Here is a 21,744-nt window from a genome sequence, read left to right on the forward strand (position 1 = left end):
TTTCAGCTGCACCAGACTAACACGGCTACATTTCTATCACTATTGTACTAGCATGTTAGCTAGCCAGCCTGCCCCTTAGGTGGAGGCACTGGTTCAGTACTGACTGATGCTTTCCCTTCTAAATCCTCCAATCCACACCACTTCTTGCAGCACCTAATTTCCTGAGATGTCTCCCACGCCCTCCAAGTACGGACATGGCGCAATCTTCACAGCTTATGAGATCAGATAAGATCATAGCCTGAGGTAATCTCACTGCATTAGCAACACTCACAATTTCTGATTACATCCCATACATGGGCAGGGACATAAAACAGTGTCACCTCCTCTGAGTTGGCTTCTACTCCTAAAATCGCAGCCAACACGAGCAAAACAAACACAAAAGTGCTCAGTTATAAGATTTCTTTTCCTCATAATCAGCTTGTCAAGCAAATATAAAGACAGGCATTGTTCAAAGACATTCAAAGCTGAAGTGTTTCAAAAAGAGCCAAGGCCTAGGGTTAAATCAGGCACCGTGCAGGGAGATGCACTACAAATTAGCTCCCACCACACAGCTCTGCTTTCCCGAGCATCTCCTTCAGCAGACTGTCAGTGGTGATTTCTTCTGAGGGGAACCCGCCAAGAACTTCAGGCTGGTATGACTCAAGAAACAACAGCTGGATTTTTAGTCTCGCCTCTACCACTGACTCGCTGCACGAAACTGGTTAAGTAATGAAAAGTTACTTATGCTGTGTTTAATGTTGATAAAAACTACGCTATTCTGAGACTCCATAATAGACAGTCTTCCTGACAAAGCCAAAATCCAGATGCCCGTTCGACTACCAAGGGTTAGAGGAGTAATGTGGAGCAAGCTATGCCTCTTTCATTGTGGCCTTCTTCATTGTTTCCAAAGTCTCAGAGGGGGACCCGTGTTAAGTCAGTAACTGAAAAAACTATAAAAACTACAGTCTTGCAGTACCTTAGAGACTAACAGAACGTGTAGATGGCATCATGTAGATGGCATCATGGGCACAACCCAAACAGCTAACTTACTTTCCTTATCTGTGTAGATTTTCAGGGTTAAATTTTCAAAGTGAATAGTGATTTTTAGACTCAATTCTCAGAAGTCCAACTCGAGACACCTGAAAGGAGCTGGATTTTCAGAAGGCGGGTGCTTGCCACTTTCGGACGGGTCCCTTTCTACATGGACACCAATAAAATATCCCCGTCAGTGAAGCCTGTTCAACTACAGGTCCCTCCTGACTCCACAATTGGTACAGACCATGTTTAAAGTTTTATGGTTTTCTATGTCCTATCAGCCTAATTCTGACTCTCATATAGTCACATGGGCATCCAATTAGGAAACAGCTAGAATGTTATTTGTAGGGCCTTTGTTGTTTGTTTTAAAGCCAAATTCTCTATAATTTTTTAAAGACACCAACAGCACATTTTAGAAAATTAGAAGGATTACAATAACTAGAAGAGTGAGCCAGTGGTTGAATCAGAGCCTCTGGGCTGTATTGCTCAGCCTTTCTACCCACATCAAGAGGGAGCATTCCCCGCCACTGTGCAGTTGGACATCTTCTGCTGTTCTACATTACAAGCTATAAAACAACACGGATCCCCCACCCCAAACACACAGCCATCCCTTCCCACAGCTGGGGAGAAAGGGCACAAAGAAGGAATGCATTTGTGCAAATGAGAAGGCGGGACGACATGGACAAATGTATTCAGTGCAAGATGCAGGGTCTAGTGCAGCCCTAAGTGGATCAAAAGCCTTAGAATGGGTAAGTGAACTGCCTACAGTAAAATGCTCACTAGACACATAAAATTCAGCTCGGATTCCACGTTCTCTGGGACTTTCTGCTGCAGACCAGTTATACTGCTGCTGCTTTAGTAATGCACAGAACAGTGGCTGCTGCAGAGAACCCTCTCCTCCTCTCCACCCACACTCCATGGACTCTAGCGCAAATGGACACTGGCTAGGTTCCCAGGCCCTCGTGTGCTGAGGTTTTCCTGACAGAGCATCTCTCCAGGGAGCTCATCCCTGTGACAGCTGGTAACACTTCATGCGGCACCCCTGCAAGTTAACTTTCCTCCCCTTTCCAATTAAAATAAACGGCTGGGCTGAAACTTTCTGCGCGCTGTAACTGAAACGACCCACTCAGGTAGTTGCAGTGGGAAGCCTCACCCGGACCCTACATATAACAGCAGCCACCAGAACAGGCTACAAGGGTGGTGGACAGACTGTGGCCCAAGGGCGGCATGCAGTCCATCAGGGGTTTGGGTGTGGCCAAAGAGACATTTTGTTAACTGCTGCCCATGCGCAGGGCTGCCAAATTCCCCTGGTTTCTGTCCGTGTGGTTTTTTTTCCTACTAGCACAGCTAAAGTGATACACACGTAAAGCAAGAAAGGAGGGGCATACTGACTGCACACAATTGCTGACTGTGAAAGCCGTGTGCTCCCTCTGCGTCCAATGCGCCGCTACGCTTCAATCGGCACACCCTGCAAATTCTAGGTATGCACGCACAGTTGGCACAACTACCCTATCCTGGGAAATCATCTTGGTTATAACAGTGATGTGACCCCTCATGTGGTTCACTCACTAGCCTAGGTTGCTCCTCACTGGGCTGCAAGATAAAGCACACTCTAACATGCCAACATACTACAGCATAAAGTAACCCTCACCAAGAATTTCAAAGTGTTTTACAATATCAGCTCAACTTCAAATCACTGCTCGGGCAAGGCAGAAGTTACTTACCATTTAGGCTGTGGCCCCAGTAAAACCAGGGTATTCCAAATATAGACAAGGTCCTGGATACTGTGATGTGAAATCAGTAAGGGGGTCATCTTGGGAAGCCAATAAGCAGATGTAACAGAAGAACACTACTATAGCAGCATCTTGCTTCTGAGGATTGCAAAGCCCTTTACAAACAGTAAAGGATTATGTTTTACAATGTTCCCCCGGAGGATGGACTGGTTGTGTGAAACTGTTTCCACACTTGCCCCTCCTGCCGCAGGTACCTCAAGAGCAGCCGCACTTGAAACTTGTTGCTAAAATGTGATTTCAGCTAGAGGAGAGGGCAGAATGCTTTGCAACTTGGAGGCCAAAATGGCCTTAATCTTGGCATCAATTGACGGACTTAATCACGCAGTGACCGACGTCTCTTTTCAAGGAGAAGATTCTTCTTTGAGGCTCTGCAGAAGGCAGGAAATGCTATCCCAGCACTTATGTCCAATTCAGGTCCGCAGCAATCCATAGCGCCCAGAGAAGCAGAGCTAGACTTTTAATCACTGAGTCCTTATGCTCCTTTGCAGCACCAGGGGTAAGGTTGAGCAAAAGTTTCTGAAGAGTCAGCTCTAAACAAAGTATCTATAATCCACATGTGAGCACAGTTGGGCCTGACAACTCCTGTGCCCATTGAAAGCCGTGGACAGTGCTGGAGGAGCCATTTGTTCCTGAGAGAAAGTTTCTCCCCCACATGACCTACTTCTAAGTTTTCAAGTGCTCTACAATCTGGCACAATTCACTGAAACTGGGGTGAGGTAACTGAGAACAGACGAGCTCTGTGCACAACAGTCACACGATACGGAGATCAGGCAGAAGTAGGAACCGGGGAAACTCTGCTCTGGATACTCAAGGAAAAGCTCAGGAACACACCCACTCATCGGACAGCTTAGGGAGGATGGTGCCAAAATGCAATTCCATTTTGTGAATGGATGTGAATGGTTAATCAGTTAATTGGTAAGTAAGCTTCCCCCTAAGGCTTACGGGTTACAGTTAACTAGCTGTAGGGCCTGCAGGGCCTGCCATGGGTGGAGGGTGCTCAAGCCCGGCCCGGAGTAGCCCCTGCCTGTGGCCGATGGCCTTTATAGCACCTCCCCCACCCCGCACCAGTCACCTTTTAATTGATTAACCATTTAAAATGAACATTAAACCGGTTAACTACTTTAATGGGATTTTACTATGAGTTCCAGTTCCATTCGAGGCAGATTCCTCTAAGAAGTTTTGTGCACATGGGCTCTATATGCAGTCTAAGACTATGGCCAGTATCTACAGAGATGTGGCATCACTGGGCTGCCCTGCGCTCCTCTAGCATAGGCAATCGACAGCCAGTCTAAAACATAAAGGTCTGCTGGGCACTCATAGGGTCAGGACTACCCTCAGTCCCCTGGCGCTGCTTCCAGAAAGTAACAGAGGGGCTATGAGAACTGGCCAGGAAGCTTCCTCCATCTTCTCAGAATTGTCCCCCAACTTTGCCCCCATCTTTACTCCCAGTGTCAAAAACCCAAGGGAAATTCACACACAAAACCTCTCTGCAAGCACGGAGGCCAGGGACACTCACAGCACTGCCCTGTATTCGTGTGTAGCTCCCAAAACTTTAGTGCTGCAAACCCTGGAAACCCAGGATGAAGATGACATTTTCCACACAAACTGGACTCTGCTCACGGAAGGACGGCAGCAGGGACTGGGAACATCAGTACCTTTATCCCTCGCTCCACAAACTGGGTGCTGGGTTCCCTGTGCCTGCCACAAACTCCAAATCAGCATATTCATATGCATCTTCACCACTGCTGATTGACAGAGATTAAAAGGAGGAAAATGGCATTGTGCTCTTCCACTGAACCTTTCTCTAAGGAGGCAGTCAGGGTGCAGGGGTAAGTTGTTTCAGACTGCTGGCGGCAGCAGCAGCATTACGGGTTTAGATCTGAGAACACATGCTAAAAACGGCTTAAGAACCCTGTTCAACTCCTGGGCCAAAACAAGATCATCCGACAATTGCAACGGCAACAATATTTCATTTTAGTTTCCATGGGTTATGGTCTTGTTCTTTCAAACGACAGGAAAACCACATTTTCTTGTCAAGCAAAAGTCTGCAGGCCAGATTAAGTGCTCAGAATTCTCTGCCCACCAAGCCTGCTCAAGAAATGCACTGGGGTTGCTTAGAATTTGGCAAGTTTGCTTTAAGCACAAGGAACAGAACCCCAGGAAGTTGCTGACTAATCTTTTCAGCTAGCAAGGGGACCCACACTGCCAATCCTTGAGTTCTCCTGTCCTGAGAGGGAAGGCATCCCCAGCCACAGAAAATCCAGTCAGGAGCCACATACAAGTGAGAAGCAAACAAAACAAACCCTCGCTGGTGTGGTCCCTGACTGAGAAGGAGAAAGACACTCCCCACATTCCTCTTGCACAACAGAGCCTAGGGGGGGCCCACGCCAGTAGATTTTGTGTGGTCCAGCCCCACGGTGGGGTGGCGGGCGAAGAGGGGAGGGAGAAGAGGGCTGGAAAACCAGCACAGGCTTCCCAATATTGGGGAGGGGGTGGCTGCAGACAAGCCAAGGGGCTACATCTGGCCCCCAGGCTTGAGATTCCCCACCCTGTTGTAAACACTTCACCTCCAGCTCTATTAATGGCATGTGTAGTAGTGGCGCAGTTCACACAGACATAAAGGATTCATTGGACTGTCTCCAGAAATGGCTTCCTATGTCAGTTTCTTCTCTCCCTTTAAAAGACAGCTTAGGAAATCAAGTGCAAGAGGTCTATATTAATGCAACATTAATGTTACAGTGTTTAAAAAATATCCAGCTAGTTAGGAAACTCAAATTTCCAATAGCAGGGTTCTCTCAGCTGCTTTGAGCATCCCAAATATTTTTGGCATACATCACACAGAACGTCAAGTTAAAAGTTTAATAAGATAAAACTAATAAAAATGCTCTGCAAAATGGCCATGGTAACAGTTCAGTAGGTATTTTATAGAATCTTAATTAAAAAGTTCAGGAAATATAGAAGTTTTTTTCATCTGATGCTTTTTAAAAGTCTTTGTAAGTCTATCACAAATGTGGTTAGTGTCTTTTTTTTAATTTAGTCCACACTGGTGATAAAAAGCATGAAAAAGTTACATTTTAAAAAGAAAGTTTCATAAAAGGAGAATTACTAAAAATCAAGTTGAGTTAGCTCTTGCCAAGGACATTAAAATAAACAAGAGGGAAGTATTTTAGCTATGTAAATGAAAAATAAAGAAGGATGAGATTAAGCTGCTATGAAGCGTAGATGTGAAGAAGTTTAAAGATAACCTAGGTATGGCCCCAAAAATAAATTAATACTTGGCGTCTATTTTCCATAAGGGTGATAATATGGAACATGGGGATGTAAGTCAGGATGGTTAAATGTATAGAAATGGAAGGTATCACATCTGGAAGAAAAAAATTGAAGAACTTAAGGTGCTAACATCAGGGGAACCTGATAATTTCCATCCCAGGATATTAAAAGAACTGACATGTGAACATTGCTCATCCGTTAGCAAAGATTTTAATAAGTCTATCTATTCAGGTGTAATACTATATGGAATAGCTAAGGTCATATCTATATTTAGAAAAAGGAAGCAAAACAAAACAGACCAGAGAAATTAGACCTGTTAGTCTGACCTGAGCAGTATGCAAGACTTTAAAACAAATTATGAAGGAAAGAACTGTTAAATTCATGGAGGCAAATGGTAAAGGGAAGATAATGCAACATACCATTACCAAATATATGATTTTTAAATAAGATAAATGCAGCAGATTTAATATACTTGGACTTTAAGTAAAGCATTTGACATGGTACCACATGAGAAATTGTTAAATTAGAGAAGAAGGGGATTAGTGTGAGAACTGTAAAGTGGATAAGAAACTGGCTAAAAGGGAGAAGGCAACGAGTTGTGCTAAAAGATGTACTATCAAACTGAAGGGAGATTACTAGTGGATTGATCTTGGGATCAATCTCATTTAATACTTTTATGAATGAGCTTGGCACAAAAGAGTAGGAATGTGCTAGTGAAATTTGCTGATAAAAAGTTGGAAGGCATCAACAATACAGAGGAGTATCAGGCTGTGTCTAGACTGGCTAGTTTTTCCAGAAAATCAGCTGCTTTTCCGGAAAAACTTGACAGCTGTCTACACTGGCCGCTTGAATTTCCGCAAAAGCACTGACTTCTTACTGTAAGAAATCAGTGCTTCTTGCAGAAATACTATTCTGCTCCTGTTCAGACAAAAGTCCCTTTTGCGCAAAGCTTTTGCACAAAAGGGCCAGTGTAGACAGCTCGGATTTGTTTTCCACAAAAAAGCCCTGATCGTGAAAATGGCGATCAGGACTTTTTTGCGGAAAAGCGCGTCTAGATTGGCATGGACACTTTTCCGCAAAAAGTGCTTTTGCAGAAAAGCGTCCATGCTAATCTAGACGCTCTGTTCTGAAAATGCTTTTAACAGAAAACTTTCCGGAAAATCATGCCAATCTAGACGCAGCCTCAGAGTATTGCCAGTCTGGGTAGACAGACACATGCTAGCTCTGCTCAAGCTAGCACACTAAAAACAACAGCGGGGAGGCAGTGGCAAGGGTACAAGCCTACCCCCTTTATGGGTCTGAAGTCGGATGGCTAGCCTGTGCCACAAGCTATCTTTGGCACGCTTGATTGAGCAGAGCTATTGCACATCTGTCTATCCCGACTGGAAGACATGCTTCCAAGATGGAGTACTGACACAGTCTTAGAATCTAACAACTCTGTGTCCAGTTATTATTCATTTGTATTACCATAACACCTAGAAGCAGAACAGATTTTTAAATACATATGTAAAAGTCGTTAGTGCTCACAGAGCAAAGAGCTAGCCCATCTTACTGATGCCAATTCACATGTGAGGTTGGCACAAGGAACTGAAAGAAATCAGTCACTGCCTCTCCTTAGCCACACCAATACCACACACCAAGAACACCCAGTGAGAAATGAACCAAGGCCTGGTCAGATGTCCACAACTCTCGTTACAGGCTTGAGCCAGTTCTCACTAAAGCTAACAGTTCTTGGATCAAATCCCAGGAGGAAGCAGGAACTGGATCAGAGATTTAGGATTCTGCCAAGCATGCTACCCGTATGCCATGCAGACTGTCTCTGCACCATGGTTTTGTGACGTGGCTGAGTGTCCCTATGAGAGTGAGAGAGAAGACTAACTTGTTCATTAAGAAAAAACACAAAACAAACAAACTACCAACTGCCAGTGCTGAAACAGGCCTAAGCAGTGAAAGGCCTCCTTTATCAATTGATCAACTAAGCTAGGGCAGTGCTGACCAACGCACAGAGAAGGCAATTTAAACCAAAGGATGGTTTTGGGAAGTTGAGCCACAATGTCTCAAAATGAATGGCTCAGCAGGCACTCGGATCCTGCACTGTATCTCCCTGCCTAGTGCACACAGGGGCAGTAAGCAGCAGCACAAACTAGCTTGGCCATTCCAGCTTCCTTACAGTAATGTCAGCCCATCTGCCCTTCACTACCAGTGCTCTCTGGAGGCTTGAATTAATCAATCCCAGTGAACCATCTGCAGGCTAACTACTACTGGGGAAATATGAGGTCTCATATCAATGCTAGCTACAGGAGTTAGCCTTAGGAAAAATAACTCAGCACCAGGCAAGCGAGGAGGAACAGTTGCCAAAATGCACTGGGAGAAGAGGCCTGGAAGGCTCTGAAGATTACAAATGAGTTTGAGTCTCATGCCTAAGTCAGTGATTTCAACCCAGACTCAGTCTGTAGTGAACAGCGGTTATTATGCAACATATGGGGGCTTATGAGAAAAGTGAAGTGATGGCCTCCATTCCTGCTGTCCAAACCACTAATGGTTTCCCCCTTGCTAGCAGCGGTGCCAAAAACTGACCATGACAGAGAGTAAATGTCATTTTCACTGTGGAGGTGGTTTCTTTAGGTCGGAGTGAGGCACACAATTGTCTTCTTACAGGAGGGATGAGCCACTGAGTACTGCTGTTCTTGTTCTGCAGAGCCCAATGCTGTCCCCTCCATGCTGTCTACCACCACTGACAGCTAACAAGTTTGTTTCAATATTTAGCAGTAATCCTCAGAAGTTGCAGAAACAACCTGTTCTCTCAGGCTTCTTACTAACCTAAAACACCAGCTCCTAAAGAACATCAACAAGGAGAGAGAGAGAGAGAGAGAGAGAGAGTGTGTGTGTGTGTGTGTGTGTTTTTTGTTTTTTTTTTTTTAAAGGAGGCATGTACTGTATACATTTTAACTTCCCAAATGCATTTTAGTGTAAGAGAGAATTTCTAGCTTTGGATTAAACTCCCCCCAAAGCACACTGGATAAAGAGCTAGAAAACAAAGACAGGCCCCAAAAGAGCACGGGGTATGAATAAATAACACCTCCCCTCCAAATTCTTGTTTCCTAACAAAGAAAGCTGTCCATACCAAGTGCTCAGCTCTTCCAAAAAGACTCCCAAGCCCAACAGAAGCTCATGCCTATGATCTCAGACCTTTAAAAAACAATTTTTTCTGTAATTCAAGGATTTTTTGTTTTGATTACATTAATAAAAGTAATTTTTACTCCTAAAACAGAAGTTGTGCTCTGCCAAAACCAGCAACAAGTAAGCAAGCATATCCTGGGTCAGGTTAACCTGTGCCAAATTGGAGCTGGGCATGCAAACCAAGGGGGGCAGCAGCTTGGACACTCACAGTCTTGGGCGCCTATAATGAAGAGATCAACTCCGTCCCTTTGCTAGATGACCCTCGCTACTATGTGCCTTGCAGCACCCAGGAAACAGCTAGGATATAGAAGCATCCTGACCATGCTGCTGTCAATCAATGGCTCTGAAACTGGCCATATATCCATGGCTGCTGAAGGTGGGGAGTGGTATAGAGTAGGGCTGTCAATTAATTACAGTTAACTCATGTGATTAACTCAAAAACATTAATCGTGATTAATGACAGTTTTAATTGCACTATTAAATTATAATACCAATTGAAATGTATTAAATACTTAGGATGTTTTTCTAAATGTTCATGTGTATTGTATTCTGAGTTGTAATTGAAATCAAATTGTGTAGTTTATCATAAATATTTGCACTGTAAAAATTAACAGTATTTTTCAGTTCACCTCACACACGTACTGTAGTGCATTCTCTTTGTTCTGAAAGGGAAACTTATAAAAATTGGGGCTTTTTGGTTACAAACACAACAATGTAAAACTTCAGAGCCTACATGTCCACTCTGTCCTACTACTTGTTCTGCCAATCGCCAAGACAAACAAGTTTATTTACATTTACAGAGATAGTGCTGTCTCTTCTTATTTACAATGTCACCAGAAAGTGAGAATACGCATTTTCATGGCCCCTTTCTAGCAGGCATTGCAAGGTATTTACATGCCAGATAGACAAATTTTATTAAGAGAATGTTTAAAAGCAAGTTCTAATTACAAGTTTAACAGTTATGGAATGAAGAGGGAATCCAGTGACAAGTTTGGGTTGGGGGAAGGTGGGAACATAATGAGCAAGGTCGGTAATGGGCCACCTGAGCCCAGTGCGCTTATTCCATGCCCTTTTGCTGCATTACATCAAGTACCCGGTGGGAGTGACCCACACAAATAGTGAACCCGCATCACCCTGAATATACAAGTTGTGCCCCGTACATGGGTTGACCACTACATATGCAGATTCTGGTGGATGATAGATGGGGAATTGCAGCAAGTGGATTTTGAGCTACAAACAGAATATAAAGAATGTGTCCTGCAATGCCCTGGATTCAGGTGAGTGGTTGTTTATAAAACAGTTGTGAGGGAGTCTACCCTTAGCAACAGGCAAACTGTGGGTAATAACACAGTCTGTAGTATTAGGGTAAGTGCGCACCCCACAGTGTGGCCTATATCTATGTCCTCAGTTATTCTAGAGGGTTGAAAATATATTATCGCTCCAGGGATGAAGCCTGTGCTTTCCCCAGTTTTGACCCTCGTCAGGATTTCTGTGGTGCCCCCCATTGTGAGGCCTATGATCACTAGGGGAGTGAAGTGGGGCAGTTTAAGGAGGCCCAGAATCTTTTGGTGGGGAAAGGCTCTCTCAGGTCTTCTGTGTCCCTCGTTGTCCTCGTCCTCTTTTCTTCTTGAGCGCATATGTTAGGGGAACATAGCCTTCCGGGGGGACAGGGGGGAAAGAAGGTGAGTGGAGTGCCCCGGTATGTCCCCCTAAGTGGGCGGTAATAACTCAGTGCATGGGGGAAGAATGCAAAAATCCCCTCTCCTAGGCTCTTGAGACATTACTAAATAATCTTTACACCCCTTCATGCTTCAACCACCATTCCAGAGGAGATGCCTTCATGCTGATGAAGCTCGTTAAAAAAATGTGTTAATTAAATTTGTGACAGAACTCCTTGGGGAGAACTGTATGTTCCCTGCTCTGTTTTACTCATTCTGCCACAGCAGTCTCAGATGCCTCACCACATGTTCATTTTAAGAACATTTTCACTAGGGATGTCACCATGTAGTCGACTACATGATTAACCAATAAACTGGAACTCATCAGTTAATCTTATTGACTACACGCATTCCTACCCCCTTCCCCACAGCCTCTGTATCGGGGCAGCGAGGGAGGGTGTGTGTGGAGCGGGAACCAGTACCTGTGAGGTGGCGGCTTTAAGCAGGCTCCCCATGGGCACCGGATCTGCTTCTCCTTCCTCCTCCCCGCACTGCTGCCTCTGATGGAATTTTTCAACTGGCTCCCCTTGCGGACCAGCTCCCGCCTGTCCCGTGCTGCTGCCTCTGATACCAACTAGCCTGCTGTCTCAGATGATGAAAATGAACATGCATCAGTCCTCACTACTTTGGATTGTTATCAAGCAGAACCCATCACCAGCATGATTGTAGGTTCCCTGGAATGGTGACTGAAGCATGAAGGGACAAATGAATCTTTAGCACATCTGGCACATAAATATCTCGCAATGCCCACTGCAACAGTGCCATGAGAACACCTGTTCTCACTTTCAGGTGACATTATGAACAAGAAGCGGGCAGCATTATCTCCTGCAAACAGGGCTGGATTACCCAATAGGCAGACTAAGCACGTGCTTAGGGCACCAGCAAAGCAGGGGCACAAAAAAAAAAAAGATGACAGTATAGTATTGTTTTTATTTTGAATTACACATGGGGGAGGGGGGGACGCCATAATCTTTTCAGTGCTTGGGGCCTCTAAAGGTCTTAATCGGCCCTGCCTGCAAACAAGGCCTATTTGTTTGCGCAATTCACTGAACAAGAAGTAGGGCTGAAGGGACTTAAAAGGCTCTAAAATTTTACTCTCTTTGATTTTTGAATGCAGTTTTTTTGTATGTAATTCTATACTTGTAAGTTCAACTTTCATGTTATCTGAACTGGAATTCATTTGCAAATTCAACCCTATCATCTTGGGATTAAATAAGGATCTCAACTGGTTAATGCATTACAAAGGCAATTTCCTCTCTCTGGATATTCACATCTCCACACCAAATGCTGTGAATGACTCACTTCCACCCTGACTTCATTAACACAAGCAACTTCTCCCTTATATATACTCCTGCTTCTGTAACTTCCACTCCAGTTCACCTGATGAAGTGGGGTTTGCCCACAAAAGCTTATGCCCTAATAAATAGTAAGCTTATGCCCTAAATAAATAGTCTCTACGGTGCCACAGGACTCCTCTTTATTTTTATAGATACAGACTAACACAAGTACCCCTCTGAGACTTTTCATGATAAAGAGAGATGGCAGTACAGTACCTGTACTAGATTAATTGAAAAATACTATGTTATTTACAGTGCAAATACTTCTAATAAAAAATTAAGTGGGCATTGTACATTTTATTGTTGTAATTTAAATCAATATATTTGAAAGTGCAGAAAACATCTGAAATATTGAAATAAATGTTATTCTATTATCGCTGAACAATGTGATTAATTACATGAGTAATGTTTTAATCATGCAAGTAACTGCAATTAATGTTTTAAATTGCTTGACAGTTCTAGTATGGGAGCTTCAGGGGATAGCAGAGTTAGTCTGTTACAGAAAAAACCAACAAATGGTCTGGTAGCACTTTATAGAGTAACAAAACATGTAGATGGTATCATGAGCTTTCATGGGCACAGCCCACTTCTTCAGATGACCGGAGTTATGAGTAGGGGACATGAAAACTCGAAATAAATAGGAGAAGGAAAGGGGGGAGAAAAAGAAAAAAGGGAAAAAGGAAGGGGCGTGTGAGACAGGGCATCATTAAGTATCTGGAGAATGGGTACTTAAACCTAAGCAGATCAAAGTAGATAGATAGATGCTAAGACAGGAAGGATACCACTCACAGAGCTGTTAGCACCTTCAGTGGTTATGAAGTAGGTAGTGTCCTAGCCAGCCAGTTCTAGTATAAAGACTCATCCTTCTACACTGAAATCAGCACTAACCTAAGCGATTATCTCTACTGACATAAGTGGATTTGTCCCAATGCATACCTGCTGTGGATTTAGACCTTAAAAAAAAAAAAAAAAAAAAAAAAAAGAAACCCGCAATAAACATTTTTAAAAAATGCAGAAAAATGTAAACTCAAGCTTTCGCTGATTAGGGACAGTAAGACGTATGTTAATCATGTAGTCGAGAAAATTTTTGTTGACTACATGACTAATCGATAAGTGTTAGCACTGAAAGCACTCTGTCCCTGCTCATGCCAGGTTCCGGGAGCTATCCCTGCTGCAGGTCTGCAATACAAGTATTTTAGGAGCAGGTGGGGGGAGGTAGCCCAGCTCAGGCCCTGCTTGCGCAGGAAAGTATTACTGCAGAGCCATAGCTGGAGGTAGCTCCCAGGACCTGGCACAAGTGAGGACTGAGCTGGGCTGCTTGTCCCCCAGTTCCTAAATTACTTTTAATGCAGAGGTGCAGTGTGGGTGGCTCCCAGGACTGCCGTGAGCCAGGACTGAGCCAGGTTGCTGGCCAGACCTCTAAAAAAATTTACTGGAAGAGCTGGGAGAAGGAAGGGGCAGCAGGGGGAGAGGAGAGATGCGTGTAATCGGTAGCATTAATCAATAAGCTTTTGTTTATTGGTTAATCATTTAACTGACTACACTATGACATCCCTACCTCCGATCCACCCCCCTTTTTAAGTATGGAAAAGCATATTCTATTTCCTGTATGTGTCATGCAAAATTCAGTCAGCTATTTGAAAATTCCACGTTTTCCATGTTCCAAGTTGTTAAAAAAAAAAGTGTGTGTGTGTGTGGGGGGGGGGGGGTATAAAATGATGTAACTAAATCTCTGTAACCACTCAAGAGATCTTGGAGTCATTGTGGATAGTTCTCTGAAAACTTCCACTCAATGTGCAGTGGCAGTCCAAAAAGCAACCAAAATATTAGGAATCATTCAGAAAGGGACAGAGAATATTTTCTTGCCTTAGTATAAATCTATGGTATGCCATATCTTGAATACCACATGCAGATGTGGTTGCCTCATCTCAAAAAAGGTATTTTGGCAATGGAAAAAGTTCAGAAAAGGGCAACAAAAATGATTAGAGGTATTGAACAGCTGCCATACGAGGAGAAATTAATAAGACTATGATTTTCAGCTTGGAAAAGAGACAACTAAGGGGGAATATGATATAGGTCTTATCTATAAAAATCAGACAAGTTGTGCTCATAAGAGTTTTACTTTGTACCCTACCTCCAAACAGGACAGCCAACTTGAGTTAAAGCACCACTACACTTGAAGTAAAGGTTGAGTGTATGTGGAAGGGATCGCAGCGGAGAAGAGTGATTTTTTATTTAAAAATCAGATTTTTTATTTAAATTATTATACATTTTCTTTAACAATCAACCTGTTTAAAAATGAAATGTGAATTTAATACAGAATGCGTTAAGGCCTAAACCTATTATAATATCTTAAGACATTTAAGTAAAAAGAGAGATGCTGAATCCATAAACCTCTATGCAAAACTGTGCCAAAGATGCTTTTCTATAATAAAGAATTGAGAAAAAACATCTAATTTTGGAGGTCAAGCTCAATAAATATGGCACATCAGGTCAAATACTATGTTAAGGGCTTGTTTTGTTTAATTAAAAGATTGTATATGCTGTTTTACATTTAATTCTAGTTATCCTAATGCAGCTCGACCCAAATGATCAGCAAAAAGTTAATTTTCTAGTGAAGCAGAAATATTCACCATTTTCTAACATACTAAAATGTACAATAAGAATCAGAAAAATCTTATAATCGCTTACATAAATGTTCATAGGTACAGTATAGTGTACCCACCAAGGTCAAAAAGTTGTACTAAATCTAGTACAAATGCTTATTTAGTTGTCAATCAACATGCTTTAATGGTTATATCAGCCTATGAGAATGCACCTTTCTTTTGAAAAATAACTGAAGTACGAATGGAAAAGTGATTATAATTGATAATTTAAATCAAGGCATTACACTTGGAGATTTAAATCATTATTTAAATCGCCTTGATTTAAATCAATCAACAGTGGAGGGGACCAAGTTATATACAACACTCAATGCAGTGAATACAGGCAGTCCCCGAGTTACACGGATCCGACTTATGTCGGATCCGCAGTTACGAACGGGGCTTTTCTCGCCCCGGAGGACGTGAGCGGCGGGACACCCAGATGCACCGTGGTCCCGCCACCGGCGTCCTCCGGGGTGAGAAAAGCTGCTCCACGTCTCCCTGGTCTGCAGGGAGACGGGGAGCAAAGCCTCGGAGGACGCCGGAAGCGGGACAGCTGCGGCGCGTCTGGGCTGTCCCGCTGCCCGCGTGTTCCGCGTCTCCCTGGTCTGCTGGGGGTGGGGGAGCAGCTAGTGGGCCCCCCCTCCCCAGCAGACCAGGCTTTTCTCCCCGACGACGCCTGGGGTAGAGCAGCTGGGGCGCTGCCGGGTTGGTCCCGCAGCGCCGCTCCTCGGCGCTACTGGACCAACCCGGCAGCGCCCCAGCTGCTCTGCCCCAGGCGTCCCCAAGTCAGCCGCTGCTGAAACTGACCAGCGCTGACTACAGGAAGCCCGAAGCAGAGTTGCTCTGCCCCAGGCTTCCTGGAATCAGCCGCTGATCAGTTTCAGCAGCGGCTGACTTGGGGACACCTGGGGTAGAGCAGCTGGGGTGCTGCCGGGTTGGTCCCCGCAGTGCTGAGGTGCGGCGCTACGGGACCAACCCGGCAGCGCCCCAGCTGCTCTGTCCCAGGCGTCCAAATTCAGCCACTGTTGAAACTGATCAGCGGCTGATTCCAGGAAGCCCAGGGCAGAGCAACTCTGCTTCGGGCTTCCTGTAGTCAGCCGCTGATCAGTTTCAGCAGCGGCTGAATCTGGACGCCAGTTCCGACTTACATACAGATTCAACTTAAGAACAAACCTACAGTCCCTATCTTGTACGTAACCCGGGGACTGCCTGTACAAACTTGCAGAATGACTTAGTCATCAGTAGAGACTGCATTCCCTAGCAGTTGTTACGTAAGAGGCGGCTCTGGGATTCACTGCCATTTTACTTTCATATTATATATCTAGCATGTATTTGAGAGAGTTTGTGAATGAGCCAGTCTGTCTGTCTGTCTGTTTGTTGACAAAGTCCTCCTAAATGGTAAGAGCCACCAAAATCGGTATGCCGCTTCCTCTTATCATAATTTACAGCAAGGTAAGGATTTAGTTGTGTCAGGACAATGGGACATGCCTGGAATGGGACTGCTTCTCATAAAACCAAACAGAAAAACGACAAAATCCCCAGGCAAGTGAAAGAGGTTGTACCCTCCCTTCCCCCATCTAGAACTGACCCAGCCCCTAGCCTCCCACTCCCCCCCACCATGGGTCCTTTAGGAAGGGGACTGAAGCTCTCCCCTTCTATTTATTTATACAGGGACACAGAACACCATACAGAAATCACTAGTCAGGTGAAAGAGGCTGGCTGGGGGTGCCCCCCTGCCAGTCCAGGACTGCCCCAGCCCTGAGCCTCCTACCTCTTAGGTGTCCCTGAGGGAGGGCAAGGAGGCCTGAAGCTCTCCCTATCCCCAATTCATACAGGAACATTGCTGGCTGTTCCCTTTCGGTAAGAGGGGAAATGGCACAGTTTGCCGCATTCCTCACTCTGGCTGAGGAGTGCAGGGGGCAGACGAACCTGGACGCGCCCCAGATGGGGCACATGCATCCCTCCCCCGGCTGTGCCTGCTGGAGCTGCAGCAGCCACAGACACACTTCTCACCTGGCCCCAAGTTGCAGCCTCTTTTCTCGGGGCAGCCTGCAGACTGCACCCCTCCTTCCCCACCCCAGAGCAAGGATTTAAATAAAAACAAAAATTGAGTTAAAGGGGCTGTGTGGGGCGCACGTGTTTTGCAAACTGCACTGTCTGCAGCGAAGAGCCGCATGCGGCTCGTGAGCCGTGTGTTGGCCACCTATGTTCTAGTATATATATCCTAGTACCCCATGATTTGTTGCATGGGAGACTATACCAAAGGATTTGGGGGTTTGTTTTTTCAGTGTTAGTGGGAGGCTGACAGTTCAGAAGAGGCCCTCTGGCCTTTTGCGTGGCATAGACAACAACAGACAAGGAAGAGAGATGACAAACCTGTAAATACAGGGTATACTGAAGGGCGTGTACATGGACAGGAGTGCACAGAGTCTGCAGAACTAAAACACAGAAAATCTCTGCCAACTAAAAGCCATGGCATTTTCTCTGCTACTTCTTGTCTGGAAGACACAGCCCATCAGTCTGCCCTTCAAGAGGTCACATAGTAAGAGGAAGAGAAAGCCAGGGATTAATAATTGACTCTAGGCCCCTCACCTGCAAGTACACATTCGGGACTGTTCAAATATTAAGTTACAAGTATTCCAAAAATGTGAAACCATCACTTCAGGGAATAAAGGTCACTCCCCAGTCTCTGCTGCCTTGAGCTGCTGTAGTAGGGGAGAGCAACTGTTGCACTGGCTGATGTGCATCACACGCTGCTCCATGCTCACATTATGAGGATGCAAAGCAAGCAAAAGAGAGTGTTCAGGCTCCCTTGCAAGGCAAAGGCTGCAACCCATGAGCTTGCAAGGCCCCAGGGTTGCATCCTCATCTCATTAGGGCTTTGTCTACACTATACAGTTTTTAGCGACACACGACATGGCCGATAAAGCAGGGCTTACACTGTGGCTCCTGCTGACAATGTTGGGCAGGACGGGGAGGTGAATGATGCCATTAAGGGTCACACAATGGATGGGGCAGAGGCAGGAATAGGACCCAGGACATCTCAGCTCCCAGTTTCTTACCCTGACCCATAGCCAAATGGATCTCGGGAAACAGGAGTCCAACTCTAGATGAAAAAAAGCTCCAGTATTTATAAATCTTTATAAAGCCCCAAGAGAGCACAAGTGTGTGTGTGTGTGCGCGCACTCGTGGGGTGGGTATTCCCAGTGTAGTCCCTTACAGCACAGACTTCCCCAGCAGGCTTTGTAAAATACTGATTAAAAAAAAAAAATCTAGAATTGGAAACCATTTCCAATGGTGGTAGCATAAGGGAAAACTGCCCCTTACTGCCAGATCACCCTCCATCCGAACTCTTAGAACACTCGTTTGTAACAAGAGGGGGCTGGTAGTGCCAGATTTTGCCGCTGAACTCAGTCACCAAGAAATGCTCTGTTCAACAGTAGCACTGCTCCAACTGCCTTAAGACATCCGGATGCTCCCCTAGACAATGCACATTAGAGACGGCATCAGAGCAAGCTGCCAGACGGAGCAACCCTCATAAAAGGCAGCTAACTTAAGAAGTAAAAAGCTCCAACCAACATTCATTCCCAAGTGTGAAGGAGCCCACAGTACCAGTTGCTGGGATGGCAGCAAGGACTTTGAGAGAACGCTAGCCAAGTCACTTCCATGCTACCGCAATTGCTGCCACTGCCACCTCCACAGCTGGATGACGCGGGAGGCAGCTGCTGTTCCTTGTGTACGCAAGCAAGTGGGGTTAGAGGAGAATCAGGTGGGTCAAGTCTCTTGGAAACCCTAAGAGCAACCCAAAGTCAGCTGGGTCATATTGTTATTTGGTGGGGGAAGTGTGCCTGGCTCTCAACGCAATTCCCAGGGGTCGAACGCCCTTCTCACAAACTACTGCTGACGTGCCTAGAGGGTTCAAGAACTGAAAGGGTCCGGAGACAAAAGAATTTGCCTGTCACCCCCTCGAGAGGGCCCCAAGCAAGTCACTGTGGCAACCCAGTGGCAAACATGAGCGTGGGGAAATACGGGCTGCCACAGTCTGTGCTAGACTTAGTCTGGAGTTTGACGGCCCTGGAGACTGAGGTCCTTCTGTCTGGCACTGTTCACCAGCATTAGCGGGCTACGCTGAGGCTGACTGCATAGCTTCTGAGTTAAACTGCATTTACATCCTCAGTGGCAACCAGCGTCTCACTAGCACAACAACACTCCACTTCCTAGGAAGTTCTGGGCTGGCGAGCGTGATGAAGCAGGGAAGATGTGGGGAACAAAAATAGCAGAGAAGAGCTGTATTGTACAGAAGCAGGTAGGATTAGCTTTGAGATGAGAACATTCAAATTCCACTAACATGAATATTGGAGAGATGGCACAGTTTAGCAGGGAAATGAGCAAGAGGGTGTCCTATTTCACTTCGGCTACTGGGTTTGACTGCAGAGTTGGGTGTGTTGCTCACGCCACTGAGCATATACTCAGCCTGTGGAACTTATTGCGACAAGAGGTCAGAGACTCCCATACCACAGCTGTATGGCCACGACTACTGTTTTTGTAACAGATATGCTCTAGTTCAAACAGGAATGAGTTCAGAGAAGTTCTGTGGCCTGTGTCATGAGGAAGGTCAGACTAGAGCACACTGATCCTCTCTGGCTCTTATAAGCTATGAACCTCACTGAGGAACAAACTGGCCAGATACATTAGGGAGTTTCTTCACCATTTGCAAGGAACATGGATGCATCCCTGCCAGGAGCAAGAGACAACTTTAATGGGCCATTGCTCTGATCTGTCCCAGTAAATCCTCTGATGAAGAATGGAGGCAAGTAGAAGATGCTCTATGAAGAGTGTGACAGGGTCAGGCCAGGGAGCTGCTGCAGAGAGAGGAAAAGGCAGCCCAAAAGAGTAAAAGCCCCTGAGAGAAGAAGCAGAGAACTGCAGCCCAATTAGATGCAGCTCAGAGGGAGCTGGCTCAGGCAGATTGGGGCCAGCTGACTTCTCTGCTGGCTGACCGAGGGCCTTTAAAAGCTTCAGCAGTTGGAGGCTGGGGGATGTGAGAGGACGAACGGAAGATGGTGGAGAGACAGAGAGGAAGAAATTGGAGAGAACAATCTGGATCAGCACTAAGTAAAGGCAGCTAGGGAGGGAGACTGTGGGCGCGCGTCCAGGCTCCCTACCATTGAGACCCGCTGCAAAACCCCAACCCCTGGGGCTAGGAGGAAGAGGCCTACCCAGTGGTGGCTTGGGGAAGAGGGGCCCTTGCCACAAGAGCTTACATTTGGAAGGCAGAGCGAAATGGCCAGTGAGGGATGCCAACGTGCAGACGACGACCCAATTAACCAATAAGGCTGGCCTTAAAAGCTGACTCCCCGCGATCATCAGATCCACCTCTTTTGATAAGAGGCAGCAGCAGGGAGGGTGAGGGGGGCAGGAGGGAGCTGATTTGCGTGGGGAGCTAGCTTGTGTGCCTGCGCCACGGACCCCGCCCCCCCAATGCCTCCTACAGAGACAACAGAGAAGGGGGAGCAGGCAGGAGCTGGCTTAAAAGTAGCCTCTGTCCATGGAGAGCTCAGATCCCCCCATGGACTTTAGTAAGGCGTTTGATACGGTCTCGCATGATATTATTATCAATAAACTAGGCAAATACAACTTCGATGGGGCTACTATAAGGTGGGTGCATAACTGGCTGGATAACCGTACTCAGAGAGTAGTTATTAACAGTTCATAATCCTGCTGGAAAGGTATAACAAGTGGGGTTCCACAGGGGTCTGTTTTGGGACCGGCTCTGTTCAATATCTTCATCAACGATTTAGATATTGGCATAGAAAGTACGCTTATTAAGTTTGCAGATGATACCAAGCTGGGAGGGATTGCGACTGCTCTGGGGGATAGGGTCATAATTCAAAATGATCTGGACAAATTGGAGAAATGGTCTGAGGTATACAGGATGAAGTTTAATAAAGACAAATGTAAAGTGCTCCACTTAGGAAGGAGCAATCCGTTTCACACATACAGAATGGGAAGCGACTGTCTAGGAAGGAGTACGGCAGAAAGGGATCTAGGGGTTATAGTGGACCACAAGCTGAATATGAGTCAGCAGTGTGATGCTGTTGCAAAAAAAGCAAACATGATTCTAGGACACATTAACAGGTGTGTTGTGAGCAAGACACGAGAAGTCATTCTTCCGCTCTACTCTGCGCTGGTTAGGCCTCAGCTGGAGTACTGTGTCCAGTTCTGGGCACCGCATTTCAAGAAAGATGTGGAGAAATTGGAGAGGGTCCAGAGAAGAGCAACAAGAATCATTAAAGGTCTAGAGAACATGACCTATGAAGGGAGGCTGAAAGAATTGGGTTTGTTTATCTTAGAAAAGAGAAGACTGAGGGGGGACATGATAGCCGTTTTCAAGTATCTAAAAGGGTGTCATAAGGAGGAGGGAGAAAACTTGCTCATCTTGGCCTCTGAGGATAGAACAAGAAGCAATGGGCTTAAACTGCAGCAAGGGAGGTTTAGGCTGGACATTAGGAAAAAGTTCCTAACTGTCATGATAGTCAAACACTGAAATAAATTGCCCAGGGAGGTTGTGGAATCCCCATCTCTAGAGATATTTAAGAGTAGGTTAGATAAATGTCTATCAGGGATGGTTTAGACAGTATTTGGTCCTGCCATGGGGGCAGGGGACTGGACTCGATGACCTCTGGAGGTCCCTTCCAGTCCTAGTATTCTATGATTCTATGGACAAGGGCAATGGCAGAGTCGATCTGCATGGGGAGCTGTTTTTTAAACTGGCTCTCTCTCATGA

The 21,744-nt window shown here is 45.5% G+C and overlaps 1 protein-coding gene across 2 annotated transcripts in view; it reads right to left on the reverse strand.

Annotated features, from left to right (window-relative positions):
* The window catches only part of VANGL1 (VANGL planar cell polarity protein 1), a 63,453-nt gene that overhangs the window by 13,899 nt on the left and 27,810 nt on the right, over positions 1-21,744 (reverse strand). The gene's annotated exons all lie outside the window — the stretch shown is intronic.

Source organism: Pelodiscus sinensis, chromosome 1 (assembly GCF_052426305.1).
Source record: "Pelodiscus sinensis isolate ZL-2025 chromosome 1, ASM5242630v1, whole genome shotgun sequence".
NCBI lineage: Eukaryota > Metazoa > Chordata > Testudines > Trionychidae > Pelodiscus > Pelodiscus sinensis.